The sequence below is a fragment of the Bos grunniens genome, chromosome 24 (genome assembly GCF_055505025.1).
Source record: "Bos grunniens cultivar Pamir isolate PY7600 chromosome 24, Bosgru_T2T1.0, whole genome shotgun sequence".
NCBI lineage: Eukaryota > Metazoa > Chordata > Mammalia > Artiodactyla > Bovidae > Bos > Bos grunniens.
In genome coordinates this window covers 39,971,481-39,983,473 of record NC_141188.1, presented here as the reverse complement: position 1 = coordinate 39,983,473, position 11,993 = coordinate 39,971,481, and the positions used below count along the sequence as shown (strand labels likewise).

The window sequence follows — 11,993 nt, the reverse complement described above, 5'->3', positions numbered from 1 at the left end:
CTTCTCCAATACCACAGTTGAAAAGCATCAGTTCTTCAGTGCTCAGCTTTCTTTATAGTCCAACTCTCACATCCATACATGACTACTGAAAAAAACAAAACTTTGACAAGACGGACCTTTGTTGGCAAAGTAATGTCTCTGCTTTTTAACATGCTGTCTAGCTTGGTCATAGACAACTTAGAGTAAGCACCTTTTAATTTCATGGCTGCAGTTACCATCTGCAGTGATTTTGAAGCCCCCCAAATTAAAGTCTGACACTGTTTCCACTGTTTCCCCATCTATTTGCCATGGGACCAGATGCCATGATCTTAGTTTTCTGAATGTTGAGCTTTAAGCCAACTTTTTCACTCTCCTCTTTCACTTTCATCAAGAAGCTCTTTAGTTCTTCACTTTCTGCCATAAGAGTGGTGTCATCTGCATAGGAGAGAAGAGGATAAAACCCAGGGTGAGATGACCAAGTCTTATAGAGATATATAATATACAAAGAGAGTATATAATAGAAATGGAAATTTAGGAGGGATTCCAAGATGAGTTCAAATGGGGAACTTCCCTGGTGGTCCAGGGGTTAAGAATCTACCTTGCAATGCAAGGGATGTGGACTTAATCTCTGATCAGGGAACTAAGATCCCATGTGCCACAGGGCAAGTAAGGGCTGTGTACCACAGTTTACTGAGCCTGAGCACTCTGGAGCCCGAATGATGCAACAAAGATCATCTCTGCACGCTGCAACTAAGACCCAAAATGTGCTAAGTTGCATCAGTCATGTCTGACTCTGCAGCCCTATGGACTGTAGCCCGCCAGGCTCCTTCATCCTGGGTTGCCATTTCCTCCTCCAAGGGATCTTTCCCACTCAGGGATTAAGCCTGAGTTTCTTGTGTCTTTTGCATTGGCAGCTGCGATCTTTACTATGAGCATCACCTGGGAAGCCTAACACAGACAAATAAAAAATTTTTTAAGAGACAGACTTTTTTTTTTAAAAAAGAGATAAGTTCAGATGGTAGGAGAAGTTAATAGTGTTGGGTGATGAATTAGGTGACTGGTGCATGTGTAAGTATTGGAGAAGGAAATGGCAACCCACTCCAGTGTTCTTGCCTGGAGAATCCCAGGGATGGGGAGCCTGGTGGGCTGCCGTCTAAGGGGTCGCACAGAATCAGACACGACTGAAGTGACTTAGCAGCATGTGTAAGTCTAGAATAACTCACAGATTTCTGGTGTTGATAACTTGGTATAACAGGCCACGAGTCCATAGAGTATAACAGGTAAAGGAATAAAAGTCTGGATAGAAAGAGCAGAGAGTAATGAGATTAATTTGGACCTGGGTGCCAGTGAAAGTTGCAAGTGGCCGTGTCTAGCAGGTCTTTGGATGGCCAAATATGAAACCCAGCTGAGAGGTCAAGGCCAAAGATACAAATATGGAATCACCATTTAAATATTACTTAAAATCATGAGACTCAGCGAGAACGCTCTGTTAATGTAGAAGAAAACTCATATGTATTTCACACTTACTGTTCATGTTGTCCTTTGAGTTTTTCTTCTTTCCTTTTAATGGGATTTTACCTGTTTGACCATGTGGTGGTCTAGGGGGAGTGCCAGCATATTGATTTAACCATAGAAATGGAAGCTCCTGAATAGGAACCCTGTCTGTCTGGGGTTTCTAATTTCCTGCTCTTGCCAGCTTACTGCTGACTTAGCCTTCTTTGAGCTATCTTCTCCAGAAGTAGCTATACCTTTCTGTGTTTCTTCTACAGTAAATGCTCTCATGCCACCTGCTAACAACATGTGCTCTAGGAAGGATGTTGGATTAGTTGTTTCCTCCAGCTGCTGTTATATAAACTTGGTGGTTTAAAGCAACATGAATTTATTATCTTTCAGTCCTGGAAAACAAAAATCGGAAATCGGAAATCGATTTAGGATAAAACCAACATGTTAGCAGCCTGGCATGAGTTCTGGAGCTTCTAGGAGAGAATCTTTAACTTTTCTTGCTTCTGTATCCCTTTGCACATGACCTCCTTACTCTGTCTTCAAAATGCATTTCTCCAACCTCTGCTTCCATCATCCCATCTGTTTCTTCTGCCTTTGACTTTCTTGTTTTCCTCTTGTAAGAGCTTTTTTGATTGTATTGTGCCCACTGAGGTAATCTGGGATAAACTTCCCATCTCAAAACCCTTTACCTAATCACATCTGCAAATTTCCATGTGAGATAACATTCATTGGCTCCAGGGATTAGGACGTGAACATCTTTCCAGGGCCACTATAATACAGCTACTATACTATCCTCGACAAGAAACGAACACAGCTGCTCACCCTGGCTTCCAGTAGTAGTTCTTATAATAGGTCCTTCAGATATTAAGGACTCTGCCTGTAATGGTTCGATCCTTGGGTGGAGAAGATTTCCTGAAGGAGGAAATAGCAACCCACTCCAGTATTCTTGCTTGGGAAATCCCATGGACAGGGGAGCCTGGAGGGCTACAGTCTATGGGGTCACAAAGAGTTAGACGCCACTGAATGACTAACACTTTCATGCTTCTATTAGGCTTCCCAGGTGGCTCAGTGGTAAAGAATCTGCCTGTCAAGCAGGAGACACAGGTTCAATCCCTGGGTTGGAAAGCTCCCCTGGAGAAGGAAATGGCAACCCACTCCAGTATTCTTGCCTGGGAAATCCCATAGATGCAGAGCCTGGCAGGCTACAGTCCATGAGGTTGCAGAGTCAGACTTGTCTGGCAACTAAAACAACAACAACAATGAATGCTTATATTAATAAGGTAACTGGCCATACATGAAATATTAAATAGCATTCTTTAACTGAAACAAACTTTCAGTTTTACTTGTACAACATCATTGCTTATATCCAAATAACTAAGCATTACAGGGTAAATTTCACAGCCAGACAGTGTAACAGACATTGATCTTTTTTCAGCCTCAGCATCAAATTCTCTTCTTAAAAGAGGTCCCGTAAATTGTTTTGAGGAATTACTATCTCCAATCATATGTATTTTTGGAAACCCCAAAAATCCAGGTACCTGCCTTTCATTCTGGAAATCAAAGAACCAAATGTTTCCTACCTCTCTTTTGGTCCAGTCAAGGAGTTGGTGCCTGATCTAAGTTTGACTAGTCGAATGCTCTGCTCTGTGACTTGAATCTTGCTCCAGTAATGTGAGGTTCAAAATAGTAGTTGCATTTACTGACTGTAAACTGTAAGTTTCATTGACTGCAACACTAAACAAAAATGCTCTTTCTAACTTCCTAGAGCTACAGTATTGCCTCAAACACTGCCTGTTTCAAGACTGCAAAGTTTTCAATCTTTCCAATAAATACTTTTCAGTTTGCCAAGTTAGGTTTCTGTCACTTACAATCAGTAAGCCCTAATAATAGCAGGGTTATATAAACATTGTTGTTGCCTGGTTGAATCTACCATAAGAATTTTGTAGGAAAATTGATTTTCTGCTCAAGCAAATTTATTCACTAAAGTCACCTAATTTGATTTAGGGTCTGACAGTTATAATGGTCTTCTTACTTATGTGACCACATTAAAAATTCTATGGATTAAACATACTTACAAATCTGGGAATGCGTAGTTTGCTCTCTCTAGATTATGAAGGCTATTTTTCCTATGGCAGTATTTGGCCTTTTCGTGGCGTCTTGGTGATGGATAGGGAGGCCTGGTGTGCAGCATCCATGGGATTGCAGAGAGTCAGACACGACTGAGTGACTGAACTGAACTGAATGGAGTCTTCTTTGAAAAATAAATGCTCCTACATAGTAGGAATTGGCTGGCAATATCCTTTGGAGCTTTGTTAAAGCATTATAATCATGGTACTACTATTCTGAGGATTTACCTCCATTTCTTTGAGTGTTTAGTGGTTTAAAGATTTTTTTTCCCCTCTTTAATGGAAAATCACTCAGTGAAATTGCGGAAAAGTGATTATTTATCTGAGTCATATTTTTATGGAAACTGTTTTTCACTTCTCTGCATTTTTAGAAGTGTTTCATTTAAAAAGGATATTCTATTAATATTTATAATTAAATATCACACAAAGCAGATGCTAAATCTTATGCTATAAGTTTATGGGTACAATTACATAAAGAAGATTATATACTCTCTGGCATAATGTTCTCTTTGGAAGCCGTAGAACAAAGGACAGACCTTCTCCGTGAAGTTGCCCATTCTTTATTGAAGGAAACCGGAAGACGGTGATTAACCGCTATTTTAACTCTTATCATCCAGAACCTAGTACTTAAGTAGGTTGAGCTCGATAAACAACTGATTGACTCCATTCTCTCTTTGACCCAAATTTCACCTATTCACAGAATATTTATTTCTATTCTTACTTAGAAGCCTTACGGATGTTTTTTACTTTCAGAGCTCATGGACTTGTGGTCCTCAGCCTGTGCGAATGGGCGTGGCTCCCAAACGCAGTTGAGATGGAGAGCTGAGCGTTTACTGAGGTCAGAGGACAGGAAGAAAAGGGATTCATTTCCCTATTATACTTGGTTTTCTCTAAATACCTAGAGAAACCGGTGGAATATATATTGTGTAATGGAATCCACAATACCCCCCTGCCGCCCCCAAGAGCCTTCGTTGTACAGATGGGGAAACTGAGGCTCTGAGGAATAACTGTTTGGAAGTAAGAGCATGGGGTGTGAGCAGTCGGTCCTGGTGAGTCTAGACTAGGTCCACAACCCGGGCTCCTCCCTGGCGATTGCGTTTTCAAAAATTCTACTAGGGACCCCGAGGATGGAGAGAAAAGGGCAAACCCTCTACCCGCCTACATGATATCCTGTGATAGAAAGTGTGGAGCGCTCCTCATAAGATTAGGGGACCAGAGGTGGCAGGTGAGGCGGGGCAGGTTCCATTCTCCGCGGATGCAGCGCCGGGGAACGCACGGGGCACGCCCACCAACGCGCGGCCGCCTCTCGGTTCCTTCGCTGGGATGCGGGGCTGGCCTCCGCGTCCCGTGTGAGCGCACTTGCCGCCCGGAGGCGGAGCGGGCATCATCCGCAGGACGCCGGGCGCCTCCCCGCGGCCCGGGCGCACGTGCCGGGCCGGGGCCAGGGCTGGTGGCCGCACCGTAGTAGCCGCGGCGGGTGGGAGCGCGGGCTCGGGGCCTCGGCCGTCACTCGCCCGCCGGCTCCGGCGGTTGGGCGGAGGAAGCGCGGGACTCCTCCTCCCCACCGTATTAACATGCACCCAGGGGCGGGTGACCAGCCCAGCCTCGCCGCCCCAGCCCGCCGCGTCCCGCCACTGAGCCTCCGCGCCAGAGGCGAGCGCTGCGCTCCGGGCGCCGCAATCCCGAGGACCCGGCCTCTCCGACACCTCCGGCCCCGGGGAATCGGCGGCATCCGCAGCGGGATCGGTCGCAGCCGCCTCGGTTTCTCTCTCGACTCCTTCGCCTCGCGTCGCTGAGAGCCTGTCCCGACCACGGGGACACCTCTTTCGTCCTGCCTCGGAAGCTCGCGGGAACCGACGGACGGCCGCGGCGACCGAGGGCCGGACTGCGGGCAGCAGCAAGGTAACGCCGGGCTGCGCCGGGGGCTAGGGCGTGCGCTCGCGGCCGGGGCCACCGGAGCCCGGGCCGCCGCCACTGCCGAGTTCCCAGTGGCTTTTCCCAGTCGCGCGGTCGCCGCTGCTCTTGCCAGTGGAGGGACTCCGGGCTGGGCTCCCCGGACCGCTAGCCGGCTTTTCCTACCCCTTCCGCCACCTGGGGCGCACTTCTGCGACCCCCGGGGACCCGGGGCCCGGCGCGCCCCTCTCCGGGTGTGCGGTCCTCGCGGCTAACCGCCCCACCACGCCGCCCCCGGGCCGGGGCGCGGACGGATTTCTAATTGCGACAGGGTCCCAGAGGGGGAGGGGAGCTGAACGGCAGTCCCCGGCATGTCCACCGGCCGCTTTCCCGCCCCCGCCCCCAACCCCTTGCACCTTGCCGGGGAGGAGGGGGCTGCTCGCTGCAGGGCATTTCTCCACCGGCTCCCGAGTCGTAGGCGAAGCAAGTTGTTGCACTTGTTTTCTGGGTGACATTTTGGCTTTGGGAGTGGAGACAGCCCCCTCCCCTGTGTGAATGTGTGTGTGTGTGTGTGTGCGCGCGCGCTCAAGCAAGAAGGAGAAAGCCAGATAAGCAGAGACACAAAGAGAGACAGAGGCACACAGGGAGAGACAGAGATTCAGATAGACACTAGGAGAAGCGCGGTCCTAGGGCGCGATCGCGGGAGAGTCGCCCCCTGTCCGCAGCCGAGGCCGAGGCCAATTCCTGGCCAGTCGCGGCGTGGCGAGTGTTCAGGGAACTGAACGAGCCTGGATGAGCCGAGACCAGGCAGGGACCCCTCCTCCGGGCCCAGAGGGATAAAAATTGCGCTTTCCTGGAGGGGCCGCCGCAGCTGCGGGGGTTGGACCTCGGGGCTGGGGGGCGCGAAGATGGCAATTCAGCCCGCAGGGCTGAGATGCTGCGCGCCTCGCCTGGTGCGGTGGCCACGGGAGGTGGTGGGAAGGGGCGGCTCAGGTGCCCGCGACAGTGTCTGTGCCGGCGCTGCTCCCGCCCCGCGCTCCCCGGCTCTCCTCTCCTCCTGGTCAGGAGGCTGCGGAATTTTCTGTCGGATAGGGGAGGGGGTTTGAGGCGGGGAGAAGGCCGGGACAGCCCCCCACACACCCCCTGCCCCTCGCCACCGAGGGTGAGAGGTTATCTCCTCTCTGGACTCTAGCGAGACTGTCCCCTCCTGACACGGTGAGCTGGTTCCGTTCTTGAGAGATCACTGCTGTCTCCCCCACCCCCAACCCCCCAGCATAACGCGTGAAGTTATGGAATTACAGTGATGAAAGGTGTATAATAAAAGTAACAATTGAAGATGGAGCTTTAGCTTTTATAGTCTTCGCAGATGGCTTTGTAAAGTGATGATGGATTAGTCTGGCTTTTAGTCAGACCCTGGAATGAGGAATGTTCAGAGCCAGGAAAGCAATGTTAGGATCAAATGCAAACATTTTGCAAATTGTTATCTTTAAAAAACAAACAGACAAACCAGGAAGGAGCTAACTGCCTTTTGTCTGTTATTTATAGTCGAATTTCGGCTTCAGGGAGCAACTTTCTATTGGCCTATGTAATTTTGCATGTATAGCGGCAATCTTTATCCCAACTTGAACGGAAATGACAGGAAGGCAAGAGATGTTACAAGTATCCTGATTTATCTAATGTCAAAGGATAAAGTTTTGCTTACAATTTAAAAAAGAAAATCCAAAGTCGTAAAGAAATATCGAATATCTTGCAAAACATAGGAAGTTTAAACGATTAGTTGACAAAAGCTACCCTTGGTTCAGAAAATTCATATTCTTGCATGTACCAGGAAAGTTCATACAAGTCTGGTATCAATGGCCTTGTTAATAATTTCCTCTGGATGTATTAGTTCAGTTTAAAGTTGCTGCAGTAAAGTCACTGCCTTGAAATATTCCTAGTTCTAGATCTAGAATTCCATGACTGTTAAAAAAAAAAAAAATGACTCACTTAAGAGAAACTATTAGCTACTTTATATGAGAAGAGACTTGAGTGCCTTCAAATACAAGCTATTTCGAAAATTACATCTGTCTGTTTCCCTGTATATTTCTATCTAAGGCTAGTTTGCCAGATAAAATATTTGGTCTCAGAAATTATAGATGATATAAATACTGGCAAAATGAACTGGTAAACAGATTCTTTAAAAAATTATGGAGTCATTTTCTGACAACTTCAAATCACACACTAGCAATTGTGCTTTGAGGGGAATAATACTTGCGTATTCCTTGTGGGGAATTTTCTTGGTTTAGCATCTGTAATTTTTCCTTCAGTATAAACTTTGTTCCGCCAGGACTAAAACCTTGATATGAGTGATTATTGAAATCAAGACCACCTTCTCAAAATATCATGTGGCTCATACAGAGGAATAGACTAAACTGTCAGTTGTTCTACTTTCTAAGTTTCTCTAAGCTTAAGTATTTTATTGAATCAGATTTGGAAATACAACTTGCATGCTCTTTGATGTAAAGTCTGTTAGGTATGTATGCCTTTGTTCCACATAGCCATCTAGATTGATTAATTTTTAAGTATGAATTAAATATTGTGAAGAAGGGAAATGGGAGTTTTACTAAGTACTCCTTTAGAGCTTTGTAGCCTAGTAATAGTTCCTGCTACAACTCAGTTGAGACAAGTAACAGATTCTTTGAATAGCAACTTCTGAAAACAGGGTTCAGCGTTCTGACTTTGATTTCATGTACTATTTCAGATTCCGAAAGAATAATAAAATGCCATCTAAATGTGTGTTTTCATAGTGAATTTTCTATGACGGAGTCAGATTCACATGATGGTGTCTTCTGGATTATTCCCACACATTGTTCTACCTTTAATCAGAGCAACTCTGCTCCATGCAGAAGAATCTGTCTCTTTTTAGGAGGCATTCCATTGGAAGACTGTCATGAAGATTTCATCTCTATAGAAACCACGCTTGCCTTTCCTGGGTTAATTTAAGGAAATGTAGTTGTAAGTTCTTTTGTTTCTTTTTCTCCTTTACCCAATTAAAGGAGCATCTTTAAAGGACTTTGGAAAAATCAAAACCCTTGTCTCCAATCCTCGACTCCCACACTTACAGTCTATGCCTTACGTCTATGAGATGCTGTTTTCTTGGTATGTTTTTATTTTATAGAAACACAATCACAAGACCATTTTCTAGAATTCTAAAAATTTTGTGTTGCTGATACACTTGGAGGTTCAAAAGCACCCCATCGTGTTTTGTGTTGTCTCTTATTTCCAGAAGATTCTTCGGGTTTGTAATTCTTCATTTTCAAAGAAAGGAATAATTTCTTCTTTGACCTTCTTCCTTTTTTTTTTTTTTTTTTAAATCACAGGGAATGTGTAGCCTGCTTCCTGTTACTGCCCAATGAAGGTGACTTTCACTGTGTGGTCTCTCAGGAATTGTCAAAGATGGGGTTTCTAGGAAGGTCTAAACTGTTCTTCTAGCACAGGGGAGGATTTAGAACTGTCAGTCTTCCACTTTATTAAACACCCACTGATAACCCATTGTTTGAAATACCAGCTACCAATTCCTTTTCTTCTAACACATACCTCTTTGGCTTATGCAAAATGTATATTTTCTATATATAATATACCATTGATGCATACAGCGTGTGTGTGTGTGTGTGTGTGTGTGTATACACTCAGTTGCTTCAGTGGTGTCCAGCTCTTTGTGACCCTATGGACCATAGCCTGCCAGGCTCTTCTCTTAATGGAATGCTCCAGGCAAGAATACTGGAGTGGGTTGCCACGCCCTTCTCCAGGAGATCTTCCCAATCCAGGGATCAAACCCGTGTCTCTTTCGTCTCCTGCATTGGCAGGCAGATTCTTTACCACTGTACCACCTGGGAAGCCCTGATATCTATATATAGATAGATAGATGTGTGTGTCCAACTCTTTGCGACCCCATGGACTGCAGCACACCAGGCTTCCCTGTCCTTTACTACCTCCCAGAGTTTGCTCAAACTCATGTCACATTGAGTCGGTGATGCTACCCAACCATCTCATCCTCTGTTGCCCCTTTCTCCTCCTGCCCTATATAATTTGCTACTTCTTTTTTTCTTTTGGTAACCCTGAAAAGGAAAACATGTGGTGGAGGACAGAAAAAAAATGGATTTTGGTTATAAGGTGGTTAAACATGGTGAATGGCTTTTCTTTGAGGACTTTTCTTCCCCTCTGAGATTGTGCAGAGGTTGCTGTTGCATATGAAATACTGCTGGTGTACCAATGAAAAGCTGGAGATATTCTCTGCTTCTATTGACCTAAGGTTTTTCCTGGATAGTGTTTATTATTTTCTCCTTCCTGTGGGAAGTAGTGTACTGAGTAACGAGCGACAGCCCACTTGGGGGCCCAGCTTGCACCCAGGAAGCAGGAAGCCCTCTGGATTATGTAGCCACAGATTTTTGGCTCAGATTCTTGGGCCTTTTTTCCTCTTGAGCAGTGTGTAGTGGGGTCATCATTGTCCTGTTTGGGGTTGCTGTGAACTAGGTGTCGCTGCCCTGGATCTCCTGTGAAGATGCACACCATCCCTTCTCCTGGGATTTGCCCGACACTGAACTATTCATTTTCACATTCATGTATCATAGTTTGCTCCTCTGTCATCATGGACAATTTCTATATCTTCTCCCAACATTTCTTGTCGAATTTGTAAGCAGCAGCCTAAAAAGCAAGTGTGAAGAGTGTGGTTTGGCAGTGTATGAGCTGCCCTATCCCACGTGGATATCCTTGCATTCAGCAGAGCCGTGGTCTCATTGGAGTCATGGATGAGCAATTAGGAGAGAAGGATTCGTGCTGAGACCTGATTGTCTCTCCACTCCTGCACCCCCATCTGCACCGGAAGGGCTCAGGGGCATTTCAGTGGCTCCATCAGGCAGCTTGTGGGAAGGTCTCTCCCTCTCTGGGCACATTTCCAGCTCTGCCGCTTCATTTTACTCCCTGACACGGTTTTGGCTAATTTGAAAACATCTGCTAGAGTAACTTCCCTTTTAATTCTACTACTGGAGAATGTTTATGCATATCTGATAGGAGGACTGGCATTAACCCTCACTCTAACCTGCAGATTACAACCCCTGCCTTGGGCATCCTTGCTTTTTGGGTTTTAATTTCAGTGGAAACTCAGTGTGATGTCTATTTCTGGACTAGAAATTTCCCTGGTAGATATTGCAGAGATTTCCTTGCAAAACATATGCTGCCAATGGAGGGGAAGATGGCATTTGATCTTGTCTCAGACTTTGCAAACAGCTCTTTGATATGATTCATCAGACTACTCTAGCAAGAAGGCAGGGCACAGTCACTCTGCTCAAAGCTCTTTTCACAGACATTGAGGCAGAAGCCAAGTCACCTTTTCAGTGTTTCACACTGGGATGAGCTTTCCCATTTGGAGCTGGGAAGCGACAGTAGGGCAACCCTGAAGCACTGATGCATTTAGAAGTTTTCTGTGTGAACTCCCTGGAACGTGTTTCTTACCATTATTTCCTTTCCCTAGACTTCAGCTGAGAAGTCATTGAATCAATGAAGCCCTCCAGTTGCAGGCAATTTCAGTGCTTGATACTTTTTATCATGGTCCTTTTATAGTAAATAATGATGCCTTGTCTTTTGTGATTATCTGATCGACTATCTTCCTCACTGAGCTGTGGATTTTATGAGGTCCAAGACAAGAATTGCCCATTTATGAAATATCACTGATGCCTAGCACAGCACCTTGGAACTTAGTAAGTGGTCCGTAGACATTGGTTGAGTGAATAAATGAATGAATAAAGAGTGCATGTAAGTCTGTATTCCAATGGTATAAGGACCGTAGCTCCAAGGATAGTATTACATGACTTTTGTATGGCCCTCCTTGCAATCTCAAACTCTGCATTCTTTGGTCCTAAGTTTACTATGATTATGTGTTCTGGTCACCAAAGGGAGTTTCTGAAATAAGATAAAGGTTAGAAAGACAAAGCAATACAAAACAACTCCTGCTCCCCACCCTACCCGCAAAAAAAAAAAACAAACCCTCCTCTCCTCCTCCTTTATCCTCCTTCTTACTCGAAACAAAACATTTGAATAGCTTAACCACCCCAGTGCCTGTATTGAATTCCACCCCTGCCCTTTGATCCTAAGCACAAGCTCTTTTCCCCCCCTTACCCCACAGGATCGAACATTCCTTCTTATATCTCCACTAAGTCAGATGCATATATATATTCCATTTTTCAGTTGATGTGCTTGTCAATCTCTGTGAGACCTTAAGATCAAGGGATAACAGGGCTAGCAGAGGGCTTGCCAGTGGAAGGGATGCAAATGTTCATTGAGGATTGAAAAGTTGAATCAGATCACAGGGATGAGAGGTAGGAAGTGGGAGGGGGGAGAAGTGGTTACAACTGACTTTCTTGCTGATATCTGTAGAGGGAGTTACTTAGTACCTATGGGAGGAGGGTTCTTGATCACAGGGGAGGTTGAAATCTACCCTTTTAAATTGTATGTGTT

The 11,993-nt window shown here is 45.6% G+C and overlaps 1 protein-coding gene across 3 annotated transcripts in view; it reads left to right on the top strand.

Moving 5' to 3' along the window:
- The first annotated feature begins 5,084 nt into the window (after positions 1-5,084).
- Positions 5,085-11,993, top strand: part of DLGAP1 (DLG associated protein 1) — a 793,561-nt gene continuing 786,652 nt past the window's right edge. For 2 of the 3 annotated variants that reach the window (XM_086373120.1, XM_086373129.1), the window contains exon 1: positions 5,085-5,510. The gene's annotated coding sequence lies outside the window, so the exon portion shown is untranslated. The remainder of the gene's footprint in view (positions 5,511-11,993) is intronic. The other variant, XM_086373122.1, reaches the window with a different exon arrangement.